The sequence below is a fragment of the Hydra viridissima genome, unplaced genomic scaffold (assembly GCF_058129835.1).
Source record: "Hydra viridissima isolate aposymbiotic clone 2 unplaced genomic scaffold, HvirCarnegie_v1 scaffold_18, whole genome shotgun sequence".
In the NCBI taxonomy this organism is placed as follows: domain Eukaryota; kingdom Metazoa; phylum Cnidaria; class Hydrozoa; order Anthoathecata; family Hydridae; genus Hydra; species Hydra viridissima.
Genome location: NW_028324317.1, coordinates 670,304 through 682,797, shown reverse-complemented (window position 1 = coordinate 682,797; position 12,494 = coordinate 670,304). Strand labels below are relative to the sequence as shown.

The 12,494-nt window shown below is 28.4% G+C and overlaps 1 protein-coding gene, 1 long non-coding RNA gene and 1 pseudogene across 3 annotated transcripts in view; 2 read left to right on the top strand and 1 right to left on the bottom strand.

Annotated features, from left to right (window-relative positions):
- The window catches only part of LOC149876693 (uncharacterized), a 615,724-nt pseudogene that overhangs the window by 147,810 nt on the left and 455,420 nt on the right, over positions 1 to 12,494 (top strand).
- The window catches only part of LOC145193748 (uncharacterized), a 145,978-nt gene that overhangs the window by 9,866 nt on the left and 123,618 nt on the right, over positions 1 to 12,494 (bottom strand). The window lies entirely within an intron of this gene.
- On the top strand, positions 958 to 3,484 carry LOC149876720 (uncharacterized). Of its 2 annotated transcripts, none has more exons than XR_016448564.1 (3): positions 958 to 1,122; positions 1,986 to 2,065; positions 3,375 to 3,484. It is a non-coding gene; the product is annotated as an uncharacterized LOC149876720 (long non-coding RNA). The 2 variants fall into 2 exon arrangements; XR_016448563.1 differs by having other exon boundaries at positions 1,986 to 2,109; positions 3,375 to 3,478.

Below are 12,494 nucleotides of genomic sequence, written 5' to 3'. Positions count from 1 at the left end.
ATATCGCTAAAATTATCCGTCCTGTTATTACCACAGCCCAATTAACATACTATCAGATCACCCTAAAAAAAAAAGTTGTTTGCGAATTTATAACAGTGATATAAAAAAATTGACCATACGTTTTACAAAAAATATACGTTCGCAAAAACTGTTATGCAATTCGTTACTATTTTAAGAGTGTGGGTAAACAATTTCTACGAGTAATTAAATTTCATTGAAATTCATTGAAATTCAATGAATTTCAATGAATTTCAATGAACTCCATGAATTTTCTAATAAACTTCTATGAGAACCTGACATTCTTCTCTTAATCACAAGATTTTGATAGTTATGTCAATTTAAGAAAAAAGAATTGCTAAAAACTTAACGGTTGTTAATAATTTCAAATAACGTTGTTAAAATTTTTATATTTATTTGAGAGCATTCTATTAACGCGTGATGCCAGTCTTCCTTCATCACGCTTTAAAACGTTTCAAAACTCAACACAAATCGAAACCAAAAGAATATTTTGTTTTCAGCAAACGAAACAAACTTAACATTAGAAATGAGGTTTACCCTCTTTTATTTTTTTTTCCAATGTTTTACTTTGTTTCAATATTAAACAAGTAAATTAAGTCGATTCATTTCGGTAAGATCATCATCTCGTCATTTGATATACAAACTGGTTTTCTATTTGCTTAAGTTTTTGCATGATTACAAAATACAACTCATTGATAACGCGGTATAACCTACGTTAGAAATGTTGATTATAAATGACGCATTAGGCAGCGCTACGGAAAACCATCTGTAATCATTATTCAGATGGAGACTGGTAATCAAAGGCGGAACCAAGCGCGTTGATAAAAATATCGCAAAGTTACTGAAGTCATTAATTTTAAAACAGAAATTACGCAATAAATTTTTCAACTGTTTCAGAAGGCGCCCGTGAACCACCTGCTAACTGCAATTTCGAACGGTATAAATTGATTGACAAACGAAATCGTTGCTCACTTTAAACTTGCAACTTGATGTGACTCGTGAAGTAGAAAATCTTCAGAGGAGCCCAAAATGATTTCACAACGCATAGCATTCTCGTTGAATTAGACGTTTCATTTTTTACAGCGGATTGAAGTTTTTCTTCATGTAAGTTCATCTTTTGTTAAAATATCGTTGGCGTGTGAAACTCTGCCCAATTTAAAAGAATTTATTTTTTGGTTTTTTTTTTTCTTTTTTTTCTCTCACGAACAAAACAGTCGCATTATATTTATAAACTTATATATGACGGTTTCAATCTTAAATTGTTAATGACATTGATTTTTTTTTATATTAAATATTAAATCCCAAGTAGAACATGTTTTATTTCCAACTATGATGATCTATTTTTACATGTTCAAGTTTCGTACACACATAAAATAAAACAAAGCGGTGCTCCGCCTAATCTGAAACAGTAGCGTCGCGTGCTAAAATAAAAATTGTCAATATCGGAGGAATATTGGAATAAGATGTTACGGTTGAGGTATTTTAATCAAAAAATGTAAATGTCTAAAATAGTCTTCTTTTAAGAATTTCTCTCAACCAAAAGTAAAAAATTAAAAAGTGCTTTTGATGATTTTCTACTCCAAAGTTTAATTGTCTAGAACATTTATAACTATTTAAATTTTTCGATTGAAGCAGTTTGTAACAAGTTGACAGCTATAAAGTTGTTCTTTTACTTTTATATAAAATTATATTTTAACTTAGAAGCAAACTTCATCCGAAGTTCTCTCATCTCTTTCTAATTCGCACGAATATATGGTTAATTCTATTACTCTTTTTATGATATACCTGTAACAGTGGCTATTTTAGAGTTCTTGCGGTGTCTTGCTGTAATTGTAAAAGAAGCTGTGAAGTGAAATAATGAAAAATGATGAGAAGATGCGAAGTGAAATGATTATATAAAATAAGGTTATGTAAAAGTTGGCTGGTATAAATCTGATTTAAAAATATCATTGTAACGTTGCATTTAGTGAAAAGTTTGAGCAGCTCAACTGTTACAACAGCTCAGTTATCAACAGCTATCTGTTTTGAATGTTTTTGCTGTTTTCAAGTTAGTCTTTCTTGCATAATTATTTTCTCGCGAAATTATTCGAGGTAACCAAACTTCTTCTTCTATAAAGTTTTATTTTGTTGCTACGTTTAACGTTCTTGTGCTTAAAAGTTTATCTATCTGGAAAAATTAAGTCGCAAAGTTATTTTAACACGCCCTCATGTTGGCAAACAAGTGGGTAAAGGGCGAATGATTGGATAAATTATCCTAAATTACCTTATTGTATCAAATAGTTCAGTCTAAGTTAAATTACTCAAATTTCTTAAATATTAAATATCGATATGTTCAATCAGAAAGACGAACACTATAAAAAAAATTTCACTTAGAAACATGCCTATCCTAATCTTACAAAGTCTACTGTTTTTAAATCATGGCGTTTAAGATAGCTCAAATATTCCAAGAATTCAAACAAGATTTTGCGCGGGAAATTTTAAAGTAAAACTAAGGGTCTTTTAAATGATCACGCTGCGAATTTATCATTTGGCAAATTTTTCTCCGAATTTCTAAATAGAAATTACATGAACAATTTTTATAACTCCTACGATTAGGCTCCATAAAGGTAATAGTTAGTATAATTATTCCTAAACACAAATTACACAGATGTTTAAAACAAACGACTTCAAAGTCAACCAGGTATGCCTGAGATTTAAAAAAATCCTGAAAGGAAATAAATCTTTTTCAAACTCTCTTATGATGGTTTTCTTAATTTTTTCTGTGCAAGATTTGCAAGTTAAACAAGATTTAAGGATTAATTTAAGGATTCCAAAGTGTAGATAAGCAAGGTCTTCCTGTAGCCTGAAGTATTAAATGATTCTTTATAAAAGATTTAGTAAAATATGAATATCTACTCCTCTTTCATCGTTTGCATCTTTACCAGAAGTTGCCAATAAAATCATCCAAAATGACAAAATTGCAATTTCAATAAATTACAAATTGAAAAAGTTATGCCTTAAGATATTTCACTAAATAAGCAGAAAAGAGTTAAATGGTTTATTTCATGTAAGAGATGCTTTCTTCATATTCTCTCTGTATTTGCGATATAACAGTTATGTATGGTTTTTAAATTTATGTTATGAAAAATCTGTAAATAAAATAAAATAATCTATAATTTAGTGCTTTTTGGAAAAGAAATAAGTTTTTCCTTGTAAAGTTCATTAAACGGTTTTTATAAAATCTAAAATTTAAATTTTGTTTAAGGTCTAGCAATACAAAAGAATAAAAGAATTAGTTTAAATACTATAAGCTACTTTTATTTTTTACTAAACTATTTAAGAAATAGGTCTAGAAAAACACTAAGAAGTTTTTACAGTTTTAGGTACAGAAGAAATTAACACAACACCCACTTCAAGCTTAAATAAAAAGAAGAATTATAACATTGATTTGAAAACGCAAACGCACTTAAAGTTGAAGTATGCAAAGTTTCTTTTAGTTTTAAATTGTTTTTCTTTTTCTCTAATTTTAAATCGCAAATTGATCAAAGTTAGCAAAAATTTTGTTTACTAACAATGCTGAAAAAAAATTATTTACATACCTTTTTGTCCTGAATTCTTGAGAACTTCTTGGAAGCTTCTGATAGAGTTTTAGCAATCTATTCTTTATTTGAAAATTGTATTTCATTATGGAAATCTACTCACAACTGAGAGAAAATGGAGGGTGTGGTGGAAGACGTCAGGTTTTTAAACTTATGTGATTAACTTTGGATATAGAATTCTTATCCTAAGTGATTGCAGGCTTGTTTTCCTTGAAACCTTTTAGTGTTTTTAGATTTAAATGTACTTCTATACTTTTAATTTATTCTAAATTCTATTTTAATTTATTCTAAATTCTATTTTAATTTATTCTAAATTCTATTTTAATTTATTTTAAATTCTATTTTAATTTTAAATTTTATTATTAGTTCTTATTTAAACTGAAAAATTTGTAAAAAAATTTGCATAACAACAATTAGCTAGTTATTAGTAGTAGAACTTTAAATTCTGTTAAAAAAGCAGACCTATGTCAATGAAGGGACTATTTTAGCTTTTGATTATCTTTGCACTTATGTATTAAACTTTCATTTGTCACTTATATAAATTTGTTTCATTTGCTTTCTCATGAGAGCTCTGTGCAGGTTATAATTTCATTTTGTTTTTATTTTATAGTTTGGATTGTTTGCTCACTTTGTCTAATTGTTTATATTTTAATACTTACAGTAGCATACTTATATTTTAGAACTGTCAAATTTTAGAAATTTAATTTTTATTTCTTCAGACATGTCATTGTCTTATTTTTCTTTAAGAAAAATCCCTTCAGATTATTAAGATTTTAATATGACTAATTTAGAGGCAACTTGAGAATTTATTTGGCATCGTATCATTTTTGTTTCATCTTTTGTTAAAAAGTTATTTGGATATTCTACAGAAGAAAACACCAATCTTACATATAAGAAAGTAAGACCTCCCTTTGTTCAGTAGCGGAAGAAAAGAAGTGAAGGAGAAGCAGCGATGGTAGATTAAAAGGCAATCTTTTAAAAAGTTGATTTTCATTTAGTTTTACATTTATAAAGAAGATTTATTTCATTCTAAAATTTTAAGTTTAATTTCTCTATTACTTTATTAAGTTTAGTTACATATACATAAAGGGTTGAAATGTCAACTCTTTTAACACTATTTGTTGGTATATGTTGTATTTAGTTTTTACATCAGCCTTAGTTTATATTCTGTATACTTAGTTTCTTTATGCAGTTTGTATTTAGCTGTCTGTTTGTAACTGTCTGTATGTAGTTGTCTGTGTATGTAGTTGTTTGTAAAAGTAAGAATAAAATATACACTTTATATACTTAGTTTCTTTGTGCAGTTGTCTGTTTGTAGTTGTCTGTTATCTGTGAAAGTATAGTTTATCACAGTATAACAGTTTATTTTATTACAGTTATTAAATTATTATAAAAATAGTTACTGGTTAATAAAGTCTATTGGTTAATAAAATTTATTATTAGTAGCTGTCAAAATATATCAATGAAATGTAAAAAAAAAAAAACTTATGTAATACCTTAGTACAGTTGGTGGATAACTGAAGACTTTAAAATTTTAATTCTTGTTTTTTAAACAAAGTTTTGAGTGTGGAAAACTTCTTTCCATGAAAATTTATTTTTATCTTTGAATGGTATTTTTGAGAAGTATGGAATAAATATTTTAAATTTTTTAATTTTGATTTCTTACACTTATAAATTTGAAATAGTTTTGCAAACAAAAAAATCAATTTTCCTTGTGCACTAATTTAAATTTTCTTTGCTTTGCCTCTTCAAGTTATGAAGTTTTTTTATGAAGGTTTTTATAAGGTACTATGAGGTTTTTCTTGTTTGAATTTGTTAGGTGCTATTGATTATTTTAATTGAATTTTGAACCGTCTTAAGTTTACTGTTGTAAATTTTCAACTAATTTTTAGATTATTTTTTTCAATGTTTTGTTTACAACTCTCTTGTTTTGTTTTCAACTCCCTTGTTTTGCTAGATTCTATCAGGTAGTGAGCTCCATTGTATATAGTTCAGTGATACAGTTCTGACAGTGCAAAATTAGTTGAGGTTGAAGGCTGGAGTCCAATAAGAATATTCTGCTCGTGCTGAGTTTTATTGTTTCTTTGCTTCTGCAAGCTGTAAAAGATTTTTACCCTTTGAAAAGTTTATTTGAAATGCCCTTCCTTTTATTTTATAGCAACAAAAAAAAAATTTATGGTTTCATGTGTGTAACCGAACCTTTAAATCACAATTTTTTTTTGCTATTTCTATTCTAATTAAAAAGCAACTCTAAAATACGATTTTAAAAAGCCAGATAAAATTGCTGTTTACTGTGCAGCTTAAAATGTATTAAAATGATACTCAGGTTATGATATTACAAAAGAAAGATAATTTTAATTTTCAGGCTTAGTGAATTTCTTTTGACAAAAGTTTGAATGTAAAAGTATTGAAAGAAGAAATTTACATCTTTTATTTGCTTTAATTTAATGTTATAGTTTAATTGATGCAACAACTGTTGTTTTTAATGAGCAAAAGCAACTATACCATAGAGATATTTGAAATGAATCACAGGGAGTAATGCGAATCAGTTATTCCGTTCATTCATTACGTACATTAATAAAACTGTTCAGATTCACTAAGGGATTTTTACTGGAACTTAGACATAAAGTATTACCAATTCTTACATATGGCTAACTAATGAAATACTTTCATGAGATGACTAATTATGTCATGTATGTCATCCAGTGTTTACAGGCTTATCTCAATATTCAATAAGGAATAAGATTAAATCTATAGAAGCATTTTCGATAAAGTCGATAAGCGAATTTCTGCCATGTAAGTGGTAGTTATGTATTAACTTTGAAATAGTTTTTTCCTTTAATTCAGACCGTGTTCTCTTAGTTTCAACCAAATCTTAATCTGATTCTGAGTCAATAGACTTGTCTCATCATCAGAATTTTCTACTGTCAAAAGGATGAATTTACTGCACTCCTAAGGATGGAGTTCCTTCACCTAAATATATGAAACCACAAAAGCTGATGGAAAACATGAAACATAGGATTTCTTGTAATGATCAATTTAAAAAAGTTGTGAAAACTGGAATTAACTGTGACTTACAAGCAAACTCTTAATATGGATTTTGGTACCAACCCTATCACTGAATTGAAGAAAGCTCTTGAGAAGGTTTTCTAAAATGTTGTAAAATTTTAAAATAATGTTATAATACTTTGTGGATGAGTAAAGTGTTTATTAGCTCTGAGTTTAATTTTTTATTTATTTTTTTTACACATGCACCTATTAAAAAGGAAATAAAATGGTCTTGTTTATGTAAAATTCTTTTTTCTGACTACACATTGTTAGTTTTCTATTTTAGATTTATCTCTGGTGCCGTGTTTTATTTCGTCATTCATAGTTTTAATTTATTGCAGTGTAATTTTTTTCATCGTTAAAAATTTGAAACTAAAATCATCTCTCTGTAAAGCATACTATAAATTTTTAGTTTCTTTATTGCGTTGTTGTTGGGATCCCTGTTCTGCATTATGAATGGGTTGAAGTAAATCTAGAAAGAGACGACTGTTAGAGTTATCTCTTATATGTAGCTCCTGTTGGCGTAGATCTGGAAAATGAAATTATTGAGCGAGATTTCTGCAAATGAAAACCTAACGACTGCTTAAATTCCTTAAGGATGAGTTTCGTTTGTTAGTTTGTTTTTTTTAAAAAAAACCTGTTGCTGAATGGGTTTCCTGCGATTCAGAACTTAGCTTATAAAGTATGCAGTTCAATAAAAAAAAACCATACGAAAGACTTTCTTGACCATACAGGAAATGTAGTGAGAAAAAGAATATGCAAAGTGGGGCATATGATTGATCATATGCCCGACTGCATCACTCATTAGGCAATATGGCACAATATATTAGGTCATGTGTTTAAATAATAACAAAATAGTTTAATTTAAAGTATTGGTTTTACTTTTATCAACTCTTTATTATTAAGGAATATTCAAGTTAAAGGGTTGAAAGTTTTTTTCATTTTGATCATTTAATGACATTCTGCTTTAGAGTTTTGAAGATTTTCTGATTTGATTTACTCATCTGCGTTTTGTTGGATTGCAGTTTGATTTTTTCTCTTCATTAATTTTTTTCCTTATCTACTTGTAAGATATACGTGCATCAAGATGCCAAAAAAGACACCAAAGATTTTGCTTTAGCATTATCAAATGCAGGCTGTATACGAGTTGCACCAAGAATAATTGTAACCGACCGAACTCTGATCTTAAACTTCATTCGGCTAAAAATAGATATTATACTAATATTGGCCAAAACGGTTCCAAGCGTTATTTCGGATGTATCCGGCTTGAAAAATATTCCAATCCTCATTTACAATTGGCTCGTTGCATGCTTGACAACGAATCAAAAACTTGATGTTACTGGAAGTCCGTTGTTCTCATACGAAACCCTTTTATCTTCACAAAAAGAAAATTGGAAAATACGATCTTTATCTTACGTTTGAAGTCCACTTCGAATATTTTCACAATCGAAGCGAAATGAGGGGTTTTATTTCGGGAATTGGAACGTGTTTTTAACTTTTCAAGATTATTATTGCATGTAAATATAACAGTTTTGTTTATTTGATCAAATAATGCACAAAAAATGCGCAATTCTTGAAAACTTTCCTTCATTACCATTATCTCCATTAGAATGTTGTGTCACTCATCTGACTGTCAATTGGTAACTAATGTAAAAAGACAATTGAAGTTGATAAAGCTTACAGATTCTTATAACGGGACATGTGAATAAAATAAAATATGCAGCACAAGTGTCATAATTTTACTTTGGTTTTGATTCGCGGAATTCTTTTTTTCAGCATTTTTTGCACAACAAAATCGTTATGTTATAGACAAATCCTCCACTGGTAAAATTGTAAACTATGTTCAAATGAACACCATGTGTTGAACTTTTTTGTTAATGCTATACAAATTCAATACTTTATGCTGCCGTTTTAAGCGAAGAAAATTAAGCTTACTCGGGTAATTTAAGGCAAGTCTGGCTTTCAGTGTTCGGTTGCACCACTAAACATTTCTTTTGAGAATAACTTTTTTTGGAAAACAATTCACTTAAATGAACGAAATCAGGTTAAAGTTCCTAAAAATTAAAATAATAATTTTTTACGACTTGATGGGTCATGATAGATTTTGTCTTTTTTTGAAAAAGGAGAATATCTTTAAAAATAATCTCTATGCACAACTTTTTCAGTAATGTTCAGTCTAGTACACTTCGATAATTGTTATCATCCACTTGTACAACTTATGATTCGTGGTACGATTAGAAAATTCTACGTCTTTTATAAACTTCCGGTGTCGCCCCTAACACGACTGTAAGGAGCGAACATCGTTAACGACACTTTTAGATATAAAGTCGATAAGCGAATTTAAGGTTTTTTTTTTTGTCGTGTGAAACCATGTGATCAAATTTACATTTTTACTTGACAGCACCAGGTTGTAATGAAATAAAAAATGTTGAAAAGCTAATAAAGAGGTAATAACTTTGGGAAATGAGTCTCTTCTCCGGTTTGTTAAAAAAATTATATAAGAATTAGTAAATAAAAATATCAATAACGAGCAAACAATCTTATATAGCCAATCTCTTAGGATTGCTTGTTCACCTGTGTTTAAGAGATTTAAACCTGCCTATGAAATTTTAGATTTTTAAATATTTTGTAGTAGTTTCAAGCAAAACAAGTTGATTTCTAGTTTGAAAGTTTTACCTAAAAATATGTTAAACCAGTTGTCTTGTTGCTATGTTTATTTTTTTGTATTTGGTTTTTACTTGAAAATCAGTTTAATGTTTCACTTAATCTTTTCTAACTTTTATGATTCATTCTGTGTTGTAATATACTTGGTATATGTTGCAGGTATATACATACATACATACATACATACATACATACATACATACATACATACATACATACATACATACATACATACATACATACATACATACATACATACATACATACATACATACATACATACATACATACATACATACATACATACATACATACATACATACATACATACATACATACATACATACATACATACATACATACATACATACATACATACATACATACATACATACATACATACATACATACATACATACATACATACATACATACATGGATTCTTACATACATCTAAGTTGTTTATTTTTCAATTTGTACTACAAGTTTTGTGAAATTTTCATTTTTCAGCAAATCTAATAATAATAAAAAAAAGACAAGTTTTGAAAGTACAAGGAAAAGTTGCAAAATCAGAATGTTTTTCATCAATTGTTTGTATTTAGTCAACCTTGATGTTTTAATTTGTAATGAAAAATAAATATCAAGCACTCGTTAAAATGAAATTTTTTGGAATGAGATCATAGTATTAAGCAGAATATTCGATTGCAGTAGTAAGAAATTAAAAATATTAAATACTAATTAATCTTTTTTTTTTTTTTAAATCACTTTAGATAATTGTGTTAAATATCACAATAACGTTTTGCTTAATTTTAGTCTTCCGTCCAGCTTCTCCATTGTTAATTTTTAGAAAATACTTAGGAAAACTTAAGGAATTTGACAAAGGCTGATATATGCAATGTTATGTAAAGTCTATGGTGGATCAGACTGATAGCAGGGACAGTAAACCTAATTTTAATGCAGTTTAAAAGACAATCTTTAACTGTAATTTTGTTTTAGAAAGAAAATTTTATTTCCTAAGCTCAAGTAAGTTATTATATCCTGATTTGTTAGAGTCAAATGTTAAAATGTAGACTATGCTTGGTGTGATGAAAAGTGAAAAAATTAAAATATCATGATAAACATACACCAGGGTTAACCTTCAGCCTTTTTGCATTATAGTCGAGTAACAAATACCCCTTAAAAAGTCAAAGACTTTTATGGGGTATATTACTACCTTTTTCCTATTTCTACCGCGCAAATTTTGATTTTCGCAACAACAAAGAAAAAAACAGTAAACAAAGTTGAAGAGTTTTCGAACATTAAAACTCGAACCTAAGAACATAGCTAAACTGTTTGAGTGTTATTATATGAAAACTGAAATTTTAGGAAGCCTAAAAGAAATCCATCTTTCTCAATCAAAAAGAAAAAGTATGAAATTTTTCAGTGCCAGTTTCTTCACATTTGTATCGAAGAAAGATACTATACAGAAAATCTAATAAATTGTCAAATTTTTTCCACAAGAAGTGTTTGGTTGGTGAAGCAATAAAGGCATTTCTGAGCAGTATTCTCAAAAAGCATGGAATATTTTGGAACCTCAAGTTCAATAAGAGGATATACTTTAAATGGGTAAATATAAACATCTATATTTAATAAAAATTAAACACTATTTTTGTTAAATATAAATGTTTATATTTACCTGTATATTTTTATCTATTATCGGCTGTTTCTATAAAAACAATGTCGGCCTTTGGAAACGGTATACTTAACATCAAGTTTACAACTTTTTCGAGGTGAAAACACGTCACACGCGTTTAAACAAAAACAACACGAAAAAAAAACGAAAATTTCTCAGACTGGCCTCAAATCACCCGAGTTCTTCTCCTGAAGTGAAAATGGCTGAAATTTGTGAGAAATTGCACTGAGAACATTTAAGGCATGCGCCTATTAACTAATCCATAATACGCGAACATAACGAATCCATGCAGGATTAAGGTAGAGTTGCATTCCAAGACCGTTTTCATAAATGTGTAGTGAAATTCGAAAGTATTAACTATAAACCATTGGGAAGTGCGAATTATTTTAATATCAGTAAAAACCGACAAAAAGAAAAGAAAATCGGGGAGACATCGGAGAAAATTATCTATTGTCTGAAATGCTATAGAAAGACATGCCTTATTTGGTATGATGGAGAAAGAAAAGTATTCTACTAAAAAAAAAAAAAAGATTATAGTGAAAATTATGTTGAAATGGCGAATAGGATCGCTGCAGTAGATTAAAACATTTCTAAGTTCTGACCTGTTTGCGATGTATTCGGCAATATCAGCTCTCACCGACTTTTTCACCAAATTTTTTCTTCAATCTTCGCTCATTTTATAACATTTCATCCAGTGTGAGCACAAAATAGCTCAAGGACTTAAAAATATTACAGACAAGTTTCAAATTCATGAAAAAAAAAATAATGTTTTGTTCAAAAAGTCAATCTAAGCATTACGTCATTTTTTTTCTTTAGGTGGAAAACCCCCTGAAATATTTTTTTGATTAAATATCAATATTCTATAAGTTTAACTTCATATACATAAAGTAAATAAAAAAAAAAAAACGGAAAAAAACAAAAAAAAAATGTTTTGGGTAAAATGGTAGCAGTAACAGGTGTCAAAAACACCAAAATATTGAAAGACCCCGGCCAACGTATCTATAGATGTACACAATTTTAACGATATCTTTTTTGCATACTTGTTCGAACAAGGTAGTTCTGTGAAGTGACCGATGCAGATTTTTCATATTAATTTTTAATAGGTTAATATATTGGACCGAAGTACATGTAAAAAATTTGACGGAATTTTATGACTTTGTTGACCTATTAAGGACTGGATTCAATTTTTAAATGTAACTGTCACGCTTAAATCAAAGGAAGACAATCAAACAAATTCATACTCAAAATTTTAGCTTAACAACACTTTTTGTTATTTAGATAGACTTATTTTTAGTTCTTTGTTTAACTCTGCAAGCTTTTGCCATTGAAGAAGATTTATGATATTTTTATGAGCTTTCAAGTAACTGTTTTTATATTAAAGTTGTTTTGAACAATGGAAAATACAATCTACTTGAAAAGATATATTTTTCACATAAAAAAATTGGATTTTGGACTATTTTTTAGTAAAGGTAAAAAATAAGACCGTTGTTACGGAGGTTGTTAAGGAAGCTTAA